This window comes from Dipodomys merriami, unplaced genomic scaffold (genome assembly GCF_024711535.1).
Source record: "Dipodomys merriami isolate MVZ:Mamm:240054 unplaced genomic scaffold, mDipMer1.0.p SCAF_3, whole genome shotgun sequence".
In the NCBI taxonomy this organism is placed as follows: domain Eukaryota; kingdom Metazoa; phylum Chordata; class Mammalia; order Rodentia; family Heteromyidae; genus Dipodomys; species Dipodomys merriami.
Window position 1 is genome coordinate 41,583,348 of NW_027204492.1, and position 9,962 is coordinate 41,593,309.

The 9,962-nt window shown below is 42.3% G+C and overlaps 1 pseudogene; it reads right to left on the reverse strand.

The window, feature by feature from the left end:
• Positions 1-7,882, reverse strand: part of LOC138839778 (lysosomal-associated transmembrane protein 4B-like) — a 28,552-nt pseudogene extending 20,670 nt beyond the window's left edge.
• Between the last annotated feature and the right edge of the window lie 2,080 nt (positions 7,883-9,962).

Here is a 9,962-nt window from a genome sequence, read left to right on the forward strand (position 1 = left end):
AAACCTTGTTCTGCATAATTAGTTTTGAAAAGGTGGGGATGTGGTGTGGTGGGAGGTCCTACTGAGTGGTTTGGGATGCTTTGCTCAGGTGATACTGTATTGGAAAGGTACTGTGATTGGCAGAAACACAGTCCTTCATGTTCATGGTGGTACTCTATGTATGATTGTAGAAACGACTGCACTGTAATAGGTTAGGCTCATGCCTTCATCTGCATAAAGAACTTTACGAAGTGCCAGTGGCTCATGACTGTAATCCTAGCTACTCAGGAGGCTGAGATCTGAGGATTGTGATTCAAAGTCAAGCTGGGCAGGAACGTCCGTGAGACTCTCCTGTCCAATGAAATACCATTAAACCGGAAGTGATGCTGTGGCTCAAGTGACAGAGTGCTAGACTTTAACTGAAGAGCTCAGGGACAGTGCTCAGGCCCAGATATCAAGCTCCAGATGGAACAGAAGAAAAAATTACCTTTCTGTGATTGGTAGAATCACACCCCTCATTTGCATACACCTACTCTATTGGGTTTATATTGTGAGAATTTCTTCTAAGGGACTACACTATGATAGGTCAGTTTCAGCTCTTCATCTGCATATAAGACTTTACTATGATTGGTAGAAACACAGTCCTTCATTTGCATAGACCTACACTAGTCTATTCATATTACTACAGTTTTTCTTCTCTGTAAAGGACAATACTGTGATAGGTCAGATTCATCCATTCATCTACGTAAAGGATATTACTGTGATTGGTAGAAGCAAAGCCCTTCATTTGCATGCACCTATTGTATTATATTCAAATTGGCAGTCTTTCATTTCTGTAAAGGACTGCACTGTGATTGATCAGATTCAGCCCTTCAGCTGCATAAAGGACTTTACAGTGCTTGGCAGAAAAACAGTCCTTCATTTTTATAGAGCTATTGTATTTTATCTATGTTTGTAGAAACCACCATTCTTACTTTTTTTGGGGGGGGGGGCTAGTCCTGGGGCTTCATCTCTAGCCTGGGCACTTTCCCTGTGCTGCTTTTTGCTCAAGGCTAGTACTCTACCACTGGAGCCACAGCCACAGTGCCACTTCCCACTTTCTCTGAATAGTTTACTAGAGATAAGAGTCTCATGGACTTTCCTGCCCAGGCTGACTTTGAGCCACGTTTGTCAAATCTCAGCCTCCAGCATAGTGAGGATTACAAGCATGTGTCACCAGCGTCCAGTTTTAAACCGTCTTTCATCTCCTAAGGCTGGGAATGTGGTTTGGTGATAGAGTGCTTACCCTGGGTTTGATTCCTCAGTACCACATACACTGAAAAGCTGTAACTGGTGTTGTGGGTCAAGTGGTAGAGTGTTAGCCGTTAGCAAAAGAAGCATAGGAACAGTGCCCAGGCTCTGAGTTCAAGCCCCAGGACTGGCAAACAAAAAACAAAAACAAAAAAAATACTGTCTTTCATATCCTTAAAGGACTGTACTGTGATAGGTCCAAATCATCCCTTCACAGTCTTTCTTGTCTATATAGGATTGAACTGTGATAGGTCAGAGTCATCCCTTCTTTTGCATAATACTTTACTGTGATTGATAGAAGCATAGTCCTTCATTTACATAGACTTACTATATAGTATTCGTGTTGGTAAAAACCCCCTCTCATCTCTGAAAAGGACTGCACTGTGATAGGTCAGACTCAGCCCTTCATCTGCATAAAAGACTTTTCTGTGACTGGCAGAAACATAGTACTTCATTTGCATAGAACTACTGTATTATATTGTTCTTAGTAGTCTTTCATCTCTGTAATTGATTATACTGTGATTGATCAGATTCAGCCTTTCATCTGGAGACTCTATTTTTTTTTTTTTGTCAATCTGGGGCCTGAACTCTGGACCTGGGCACTGTCCCTCAGCTCTTCAGCTCAAGGCTAGTGCTCAAGGCTAGTGCTCTACCACTTGAGCCATAGCACCACTTCTGGCTTTTTCTGCTTATGTGTTGCTGAGGAATCGAACCCAGGACCTTATGCATGAAAGGCAAGCACTCTACCATTAAGCCACTTTTCCAGACTCAGCCTTTCATCTGTATAAAAGGACTTTATTGTGATTGGCAGAAACACATTGCTTCATCTATACTGTATTAATCTTCATAAATCATTATACTTGGTATACTTCATAAATCATTATAATTGGTGTAAACATAGTGTTTCATCTTCATATAAGTCTTTATCTGTGTTTGAAGCAATCCATTATTTTAAAAGAACTGCAGGGATTTTTTTGTTGTTCTGAAGCTTTATCTCAGGGTCTGAGCACTGTCCCTGAGCTATTTTGCTCAAGGTTATCGCTTTACCACTTGAGCCACAGTACACTTCCATTTTTTCAGGTGGATAATTGGAGAGAATAGTCTCAGGGATTTTTCTGCCTTACTGACTTTGAACTATGATCCTCAGATCTCAGCCTCCTGATTCACTCAGTCTTGAGTCACTACCACTGGGCAGACTGCAGTTTTATTGGGATAAGTACTTCACTTTATCTGAATAAAGGACTGTACTGTGGTGCAAACAGAACTTTGTACTTGTACATAGAATACACTAGGAATGATGTGAACACAGCCCTTCATTTGAATAAATCTGTTGTGATTGATTCAACTATACTTCTTTATTTGTATAACCATTTCCTATGGTTGGTGTATTCTACCCCCCCTTTTCTGACTATAAGCAGGCTGTTTTACTCTTCTTTCAAGTGAGTTGGAAGACACTCTGATGTGTTTGCCCCTAGTGTTTCTTCCTTATCGCCATACATAACTACAATATTCAATATTAAACCTTAATTTTCACTAGTCCTTTAGGAATAATGTGGATTACGTAGAGGTGAGGAATTTGTCCGTAACAAAAGGGAGAGCATTCTCAAGCATATGTGAGATTTAATTAGTTTTGAAAAGGTGGGGATGTGGGGAGGGGGTCCTGATGAGTGGTTTGGGATACCTTATTTACCAGACACTATGTTGGAATTGAATTTTACAACTGGGGGGGGGGTGGGAAGTGGGGGGAGAACGGGTGAAACAAGGGAGGGGATAACACTGTTTAAAAAGAAATGTACTCCCCTAGTGCGAGTAACACATACCTGTAATCCTAACTACTGAGGAAGCTGAAATCTGAGGGTCTAGGTTCAAAGCCAGCCCAGGCAGGAAAGTCCATGAGACTAATCTCCAATTAACCACCAGAAAACTGGAAGTGGCCCTGTGACTCAAAGTGGCAGAGCACTAGCCTTGAGCAAAAGAGCACAGGCCCTGAGTTCAAGCCCCAAGACCAACCAAAAAGAAAAAGAAGAAAGACGTGTACTCATGACCTTACCTATGTAACTGTAACCCCTCTGGACATCACCTTTATAATAAAAATAAAATTTAATCTTATTTCTGAAACTTCGTAGGCACTGGCCATCCTGTTCATGTAAGCTCTTGGCTATAAAGTCTGGCTCTAGGTCCAAACATTTGCTCCCTTTTCGCTCCTGAGCCCCCTCTGTTTTCCAGCCCTCCCTCTTTACTTCCTGGTATTCCCTCTGTGCTCCCGTGCTCCCTCTGGGGCTCCAGGGTTTCCGGTCGCCTCCTTCTTATTCTCTGGGGTGCCCTCTTCCATTGCCGGGTTCCCCCTTTGGCTCCCGGGCTCCCACTTTGTTCCCCTGCCACCTCTTCGCTCCCCAGCGCTCCCTCTTCAGCTCCCAGCCTCCCTGTTAGGCTCCCAGGTTCCCTCTTTGGCTTCCGGGCTCCCTCTTCCGCTCCTGTGCTCTTTGCTTTTGAGCTACTGTTTAGGTTCCCTCTTAGCTCCCTGGCTCTCTCTTTCTTTCCACACTATGCAACTCCTTCTTTGCTCCCTGGCTCCCTCTGCTACCTGGCTCCCTCTTTAGCTCAGGCAATCCAGCTTTGCTTCCAGGTCCCTTCTTCATTCTCCAGCTCCCTTGCTCTCTCTTCAGTTCAGGGCTCTCGTGCTCAATCGCTTTCTTGAGCAAGGGGTGGGGGTAGTAGAGTGGTTGGGTCTGCACTTAAGGTCAAGGTGCTTGGTCCCATGAGGAAACCCCCTAATGCCCAACCCCGTGGAGAAGGCTCAGAAGAATCAACACCCAGGAGTGATTGATTATGAAATACTTAGGTGTGTGGTACCCAGAGGAACCCAGGGTGGCAAGTGTACTTGAAATGTCAATCCCAGTACAACTTTTATGAAATTGAAGTACTATATTTGCAACAATCACAAGATAATCCCTTATGAATATAAAGAACGTACAGCACTACAGTATGTTTACACCATTCTCAATAGTCTTTTATGCAAATGAAGGATTATATTTGCACCAATCACAATATAGTCCTTTGTAAAAAAGAAGGGCTGGGGCACAATGTAGTCCTTTATGCAAATGAAGGTCTGTGTTTGCATCAATTATAGACCTTCCACTGGACCACCAGGTAAAGTTGTCTGTCTCTAGTCTGGATGAAAATGCCTGCTAGATGGAGTTCACTAAGGTTTATGGTGGCAAAGAGTCCACAGCAAGCTGTTTCAGACAGTTGCAAATGAAATAGTTCCTCTTAGAGCCAGAGGTATTGTTTGACAGTAAGCAGCTGTGGTTTTACTATGTAACTTCCTCAAGATGTCTGTGGAATATTGAGAGCAGCTGGGCTTACATAAGGGCAATTCACACATCTGCCAAAGAGGACCGCTTGGCTGTCAGTTCTCCACTCAGTATAGCTAGTCTATGCTGGGAAGGGTCTAACAACTGTCAGGGAGTCAAATTTCCTTGTACCTCCAACATCTTTGCTTATTTACGGGAAGAGTAAGCCTTAAAATGTGCTTTTTAACAAAGGCCTATCATTAACGTTAACAGTGCTTTAACAGTATCTAATAGCGCTGGAATACGTTTAGCTCCAGCTTCACTGCACCAGGAAGAGGTAGTTCCACTAAGCTGTCTCATGCCTAGCCAATTATCCTGACATATTTATAAAAATTACTTCTATTTTACTGCAAGGACATGAATGTTTTCCTCCACATATGAAACAAATTATTCATTTGAATTGTTCATAAGACCCTTACAAGGCATTAATGATGAAATTGTGAAGAATTTTAACTCTTCAATTTTCCTTAGTAACTGTTTAGTTATGAGAGAATAAGGAAGTATTTGTTCATCTCTTTTCATTGGACTGGAGAAAAATACAATATTATTTCCAGTTACAGCCATGGAAGTTTCACTCTTTTGATCTGATAAAATTCTGTTCACTTTCTTTAGAGGGGGCTTTTTGAGATAAGGTTTCCACAGATAGCCCAGGGTACATAGGCATACATGGCTTCTACTCAGTATCTTTCTGCCTCAAACTCTTGAGTATTGTAATTACAGGCATGCACCACTACACCCACCTTGCTTCACTTTAAGGTCTACATACATGGCCATGTTTTATATTTCTTTTTTTTGGGGGGGGGTCTGGTCGTGGGGCCTGAACTCTGGGCCTGGGCGCTGTCCCTCAGCTATTCAGCTTAAGGCTAGCACTCTGCCACTTGAGCCACAATGCCACTTTCGGTTTTTGGGTGGCTAATTGGCGATAAGATTGTCACGGGCTTTCCTGCCCAGTCCGCTTTGAACCACAATCCTCTGATTTCAGCCTTCTGAGTAGCTAGGATTACAGGCATGAGCCACCAGTGCCCAGCAACAAATACACTTTTGATAGACTGAAAGTAGTTTGTCTCTAGAGTAAGAACAACAGCATTAGAGTTTTTAGTACTTAGATTGTCTATAAGAACTTCCTATCTCCAGGCCCAGTCTACAGGGCTGAGGTCACTTGCCAATCTTGCAGAGATCCTGTGATCTCATCCTCCATTTTAAATTTTCTTTGCAAAGCCGGGCGCTGGTGGCTCACGCCTGTAATCCTAGCTACTCAGGAGGCTGAGATCTGAGGATCGCGGTTCAAAGCCAGCCCGGGCAAGACAGACCGTGAGACTCTTATCTCCAATAAACCACCAGAAAACCGGAAGTGGTGCTGTAGCTCAAGTGGTAGAGCGCTTGCCTTGAGCTGAAGAGCTGAGGGACAACGCCCAGGCCCAGAGTTCAAGCCCCACGACCGACAAAAAAAAAAAAAAAAAAAAAAAAATTTCCTTTGCAGTTCCCTTTCATTCATCGCTAACTGCTACCTATCTCTAATACTATTGTTGGCATGTTTTAGTGAGAGTTGGAAGGTATAAATTACTCAGGTGTGGTGGCTCATGTCTGAATTCTAGCCACTTGGGAGGCTGAAATTGGGAAGATTGTGGTTCAAAACCAACCAACCCAGGCAAAAACTTTACTGTTCTATATCTCAACCCAAAATGTTGAGTACGGTGGGTCATGTTTGTCATCCCATCTATGTAGCAAAAATACGAGGATTATGATCCAAGCTCACCTGGGTCATGGGCAAGACTCTATTTGAAAAGTAATGAAAAACATCCAGGTACTGGTGGCTCATGCCTGTCATCTTAGCTACTCAGGAGACTGAGATCTGAGGATTGTAGTTTGAAGCCAGCCTGGGCAAAAAGTCCAAGACACTCTTATCTCCAATCAACCAGCCAAAAGCAAGAAGTAGAAGTGTGGCTTAAGTGGTAGAGTGCCAGACTTGAGCAGAAAATGCCTAGCAAGAATGTGATGGCCCTGAGTTCAAGACCCAGTACCAGCCAAAATATGTATATAGTAATAATAAAAGAAAAAGACGTTAAAACCTTCTTATAAAACATGTGGTGCCTGTCTAACAAGTGCAGGTCTTTAGTTCAAACCCCAGTACCACCAAATAAGAGCCATACCAATTATATCAATTATAAATATTAAGTATAACCATCAACTGACTCCATAGGCATGGGCCAAAATATACAGTGTCTCTTGTTTTATTCATTGTAAATGTTCATGGGAATTTCTAAGATTATGAAGCTGTACACCCTGTTTTCTTCTAGGAGTTTGATATTTTTACCTAATACATTAATCTGGTTGTCCCATTTTGAGATAATTTTAATCTGGGGTAAGAGTCCAACTCTTTTTGCAGTTGGACGCCAGCAGCTGGGTCTTACAGCTTCCTGGGTTTTCAAGATGGAGCAGGAGAGATGAGTGTGAGAATAGGGCAAGTTAAAAAGCCACAAAGATCTGTACCCTGACTATGATTTGCTGGAATAGATGCCCCTATGACTGTGGAAATTTTTGGTTAATTTTTACACTATGGAAAAAGTTGAATTTTAACACTTTTTGCCAATAGTGTCATTGCTGGTTTTTATTTCTGTTTTACAAGTACTGCGGATGGAACCAAGTACATTGCGTGTGCTGTGTAAGCACTCAACCACTGACTACAGTACCAGTCCTTAGCATCTCTGGTGGGTTTTTAAAATTGTTTTTGGTTTGTTTGATTTGGCCTTTGGGGGGTTTTGGTTGTTTGAAACAGAATCTTACTACACAGCTCAGGCTGACCTTAAACACATTATCCTCCTGCTTCAGCTTCATAAATGCTGGGATTGTAGGCATGTTCCACAACACCTGGCTTGTTGCTGCTTATTATAAGTGGGTTAGGGGATGTTATTATTCTACCATTCTGAAAGTCCCTATTCAGAAATTGCTATTCTATTTAATTTGTAATAGATTTCTAGATAAAATAACAGTCTTGCTGTGTGTGGCTGTTTGATAAAAAGCTTCCTAGCAATAGTCAGATTTACAGTAATGAAAAAAGTACTTAAAGTGATCATCTCCTCCTCCTCCTCCTCCTCCTCCTCCTCCTCCTCCTCCTCCTCCTCCTCCTCCTCCTCCTCCTCCTCCTCCTTCTCCTCTTCTTCCTCTTCCTCCTCTTCCTCCTCCACCACCAACACAACCAATTCCTTCTGTCTCTTGGAACCAGAAAGACTGACTTGGACCTGAGGCTGGCCTGTGTCCATGGTCAAATTAATAGGTGAGTACTGTGGGCCAACAGTGAGTCCATGTTGTTTTTTCTCCTATCAGACAATTCCTGTGTCCTTAAACATCTGCATAAACATTTGAACCCAATTTCTTTCCCTGAGATAGGAACAGATGCCTCTGGTTACTATTAATTAAGTTAATTGGCCTTACATTTCTTTGGAAAGAATTTAGGAGAGGCCATTGTTAAAGAGGAGAAATGACAAGACTGGGGAAGGCTTCCTGTAGGAGACATGAGTTTTGACCTGGTCTTACAAGAATAAGTAAGAATAATTACTTGAAGAAAATTGGTGGTGAGTAAATTCAGCACATGACAGGAAGATGTTTTATTAAATAAATCCCAAGCCTATCCCTGAGAGAAAGCCAGATGGGGCCATGAGCAAAAAAGAGGAGGAGAGGCGGGGTTTTAACAGTGATCAAGAACTCAAAAACTAAGATCAGAAAACCTAAGTTCTAATTCCAGATCTTCTGTTTATTAGCTTTATGACACTGAACAAATTAGTGTACTTCTCTGGTCCTATTATATTTATCAGTGGGATGGGAACCCTTTTCTACTTCACAGATGTGGTAAGAAGATTAAACAAGATCATAAATCAACAGGGCAAAGCACAGTCATTGCATAAAGTAAGTGTTCGCTAAAAGGCAGTCACATTTGTAATCTATAGGTCCAACTATTAACTCACATACCAAGTACACAAAGCCTGAAAACCAGTGTGTGGTCATCAGGTCATCACAGAATATCTCCCCTGCCCCCCCCCCCCGCCACATTCTCTTTCTCTCTCAGTGTATGTGGGAGGGGAGTTTTTACTTTGTTCGTGCTGGCCTCAAGTGATACTCTTTCCTGAGCTTCCGGAATAGCTGGGACTATAGGTACATGCCACTGTGCCCAGCTGCAATCATTTCCTTTTAGAACTTTCAAATTACTACTACTACTACTATTACTACTACTATTTTGGGGTGTGGGTGTGGGTGCATGCATGCACACATGTGCTGGTACTTGGTCCTGGGGTTTGAACTCAGGGCCTGGGAGCTATTAGCTATTTTTTGCTCAAGACTGGTGCTCTACCACTTGAACCACATCTCCACTTCTGATTTTTCAGTGGTTACTTGGAGATAAGACTCTAAGAAGCTGGGCACTGGTAGTTCATACCTATAATTCTAGGTACTCAGGAGGCTGAGTTGTGAGGATCACGGTTCAAAGCTAGCCTGGGCAGGAAAGTCTGTGAGAATTTTATCTCCAGTTAACCACTAGAAAACTGGAAGTGGCACTGTGGCTCAACTGCTAGAGCACTAGCCTTGAGCTGAAGTGCTCAGGGACAGTGCCCAGGCCCAGATTTCAAGCCCCACAACAGACAAAAAAAAAAAACAAGTCTAATGGCGTTTCCTTCCTGGGCTGGCTTTGAACTGCAATCCTTAGATCTTATCCTTCTGAATAGCTAGGATTATAGATGTGAGACACCAGTACCCTGACAATTTTATTGTTTTGTTAATGTATATTAATTATATAAAAGAATGAGTTTCACTATGACATTTTCACAATGTCATAGTATTGCATTAATGCAACAAAGTCACTCCTGTATCACCCTCTCATGACTCCTTCTCTCCTCCCCTGCAAGAATCTCCTACTTTCACATTTAAAAAAAAATTCTAGCTTTTGCATGTGAGAAAAAAATCATGTGATATGTGTCTGTGTCTTGTTTATATTGCTTAGCATGATAATCTTTAATACCATCCATTTTCCTGCATATGACACCATTTTATTCTTTCGGGGGACTATTACTGAGATTTGAACTGAGGGCTTTGTGTTTGCTACACAGGTGCTCTACCACTTGAGCCATGCCCTCAGACCTAGTTTAGATCTCTTTATAAGTAAAACTCCTTGTTTTATGCGGCACATTGTCTTTATGCAGCACATTCATCTGTTCATGGTCAGCAAGGCTTATTTTGTAACTTGACTAGTGTGAGTAGTGCTGTAATATACATGAGTGTGCAGGTGTCTATTTTAGGCTGCCATACATTCTTTTGGACATATACCCAGGAGTGGTATAGCTGAATCATAAG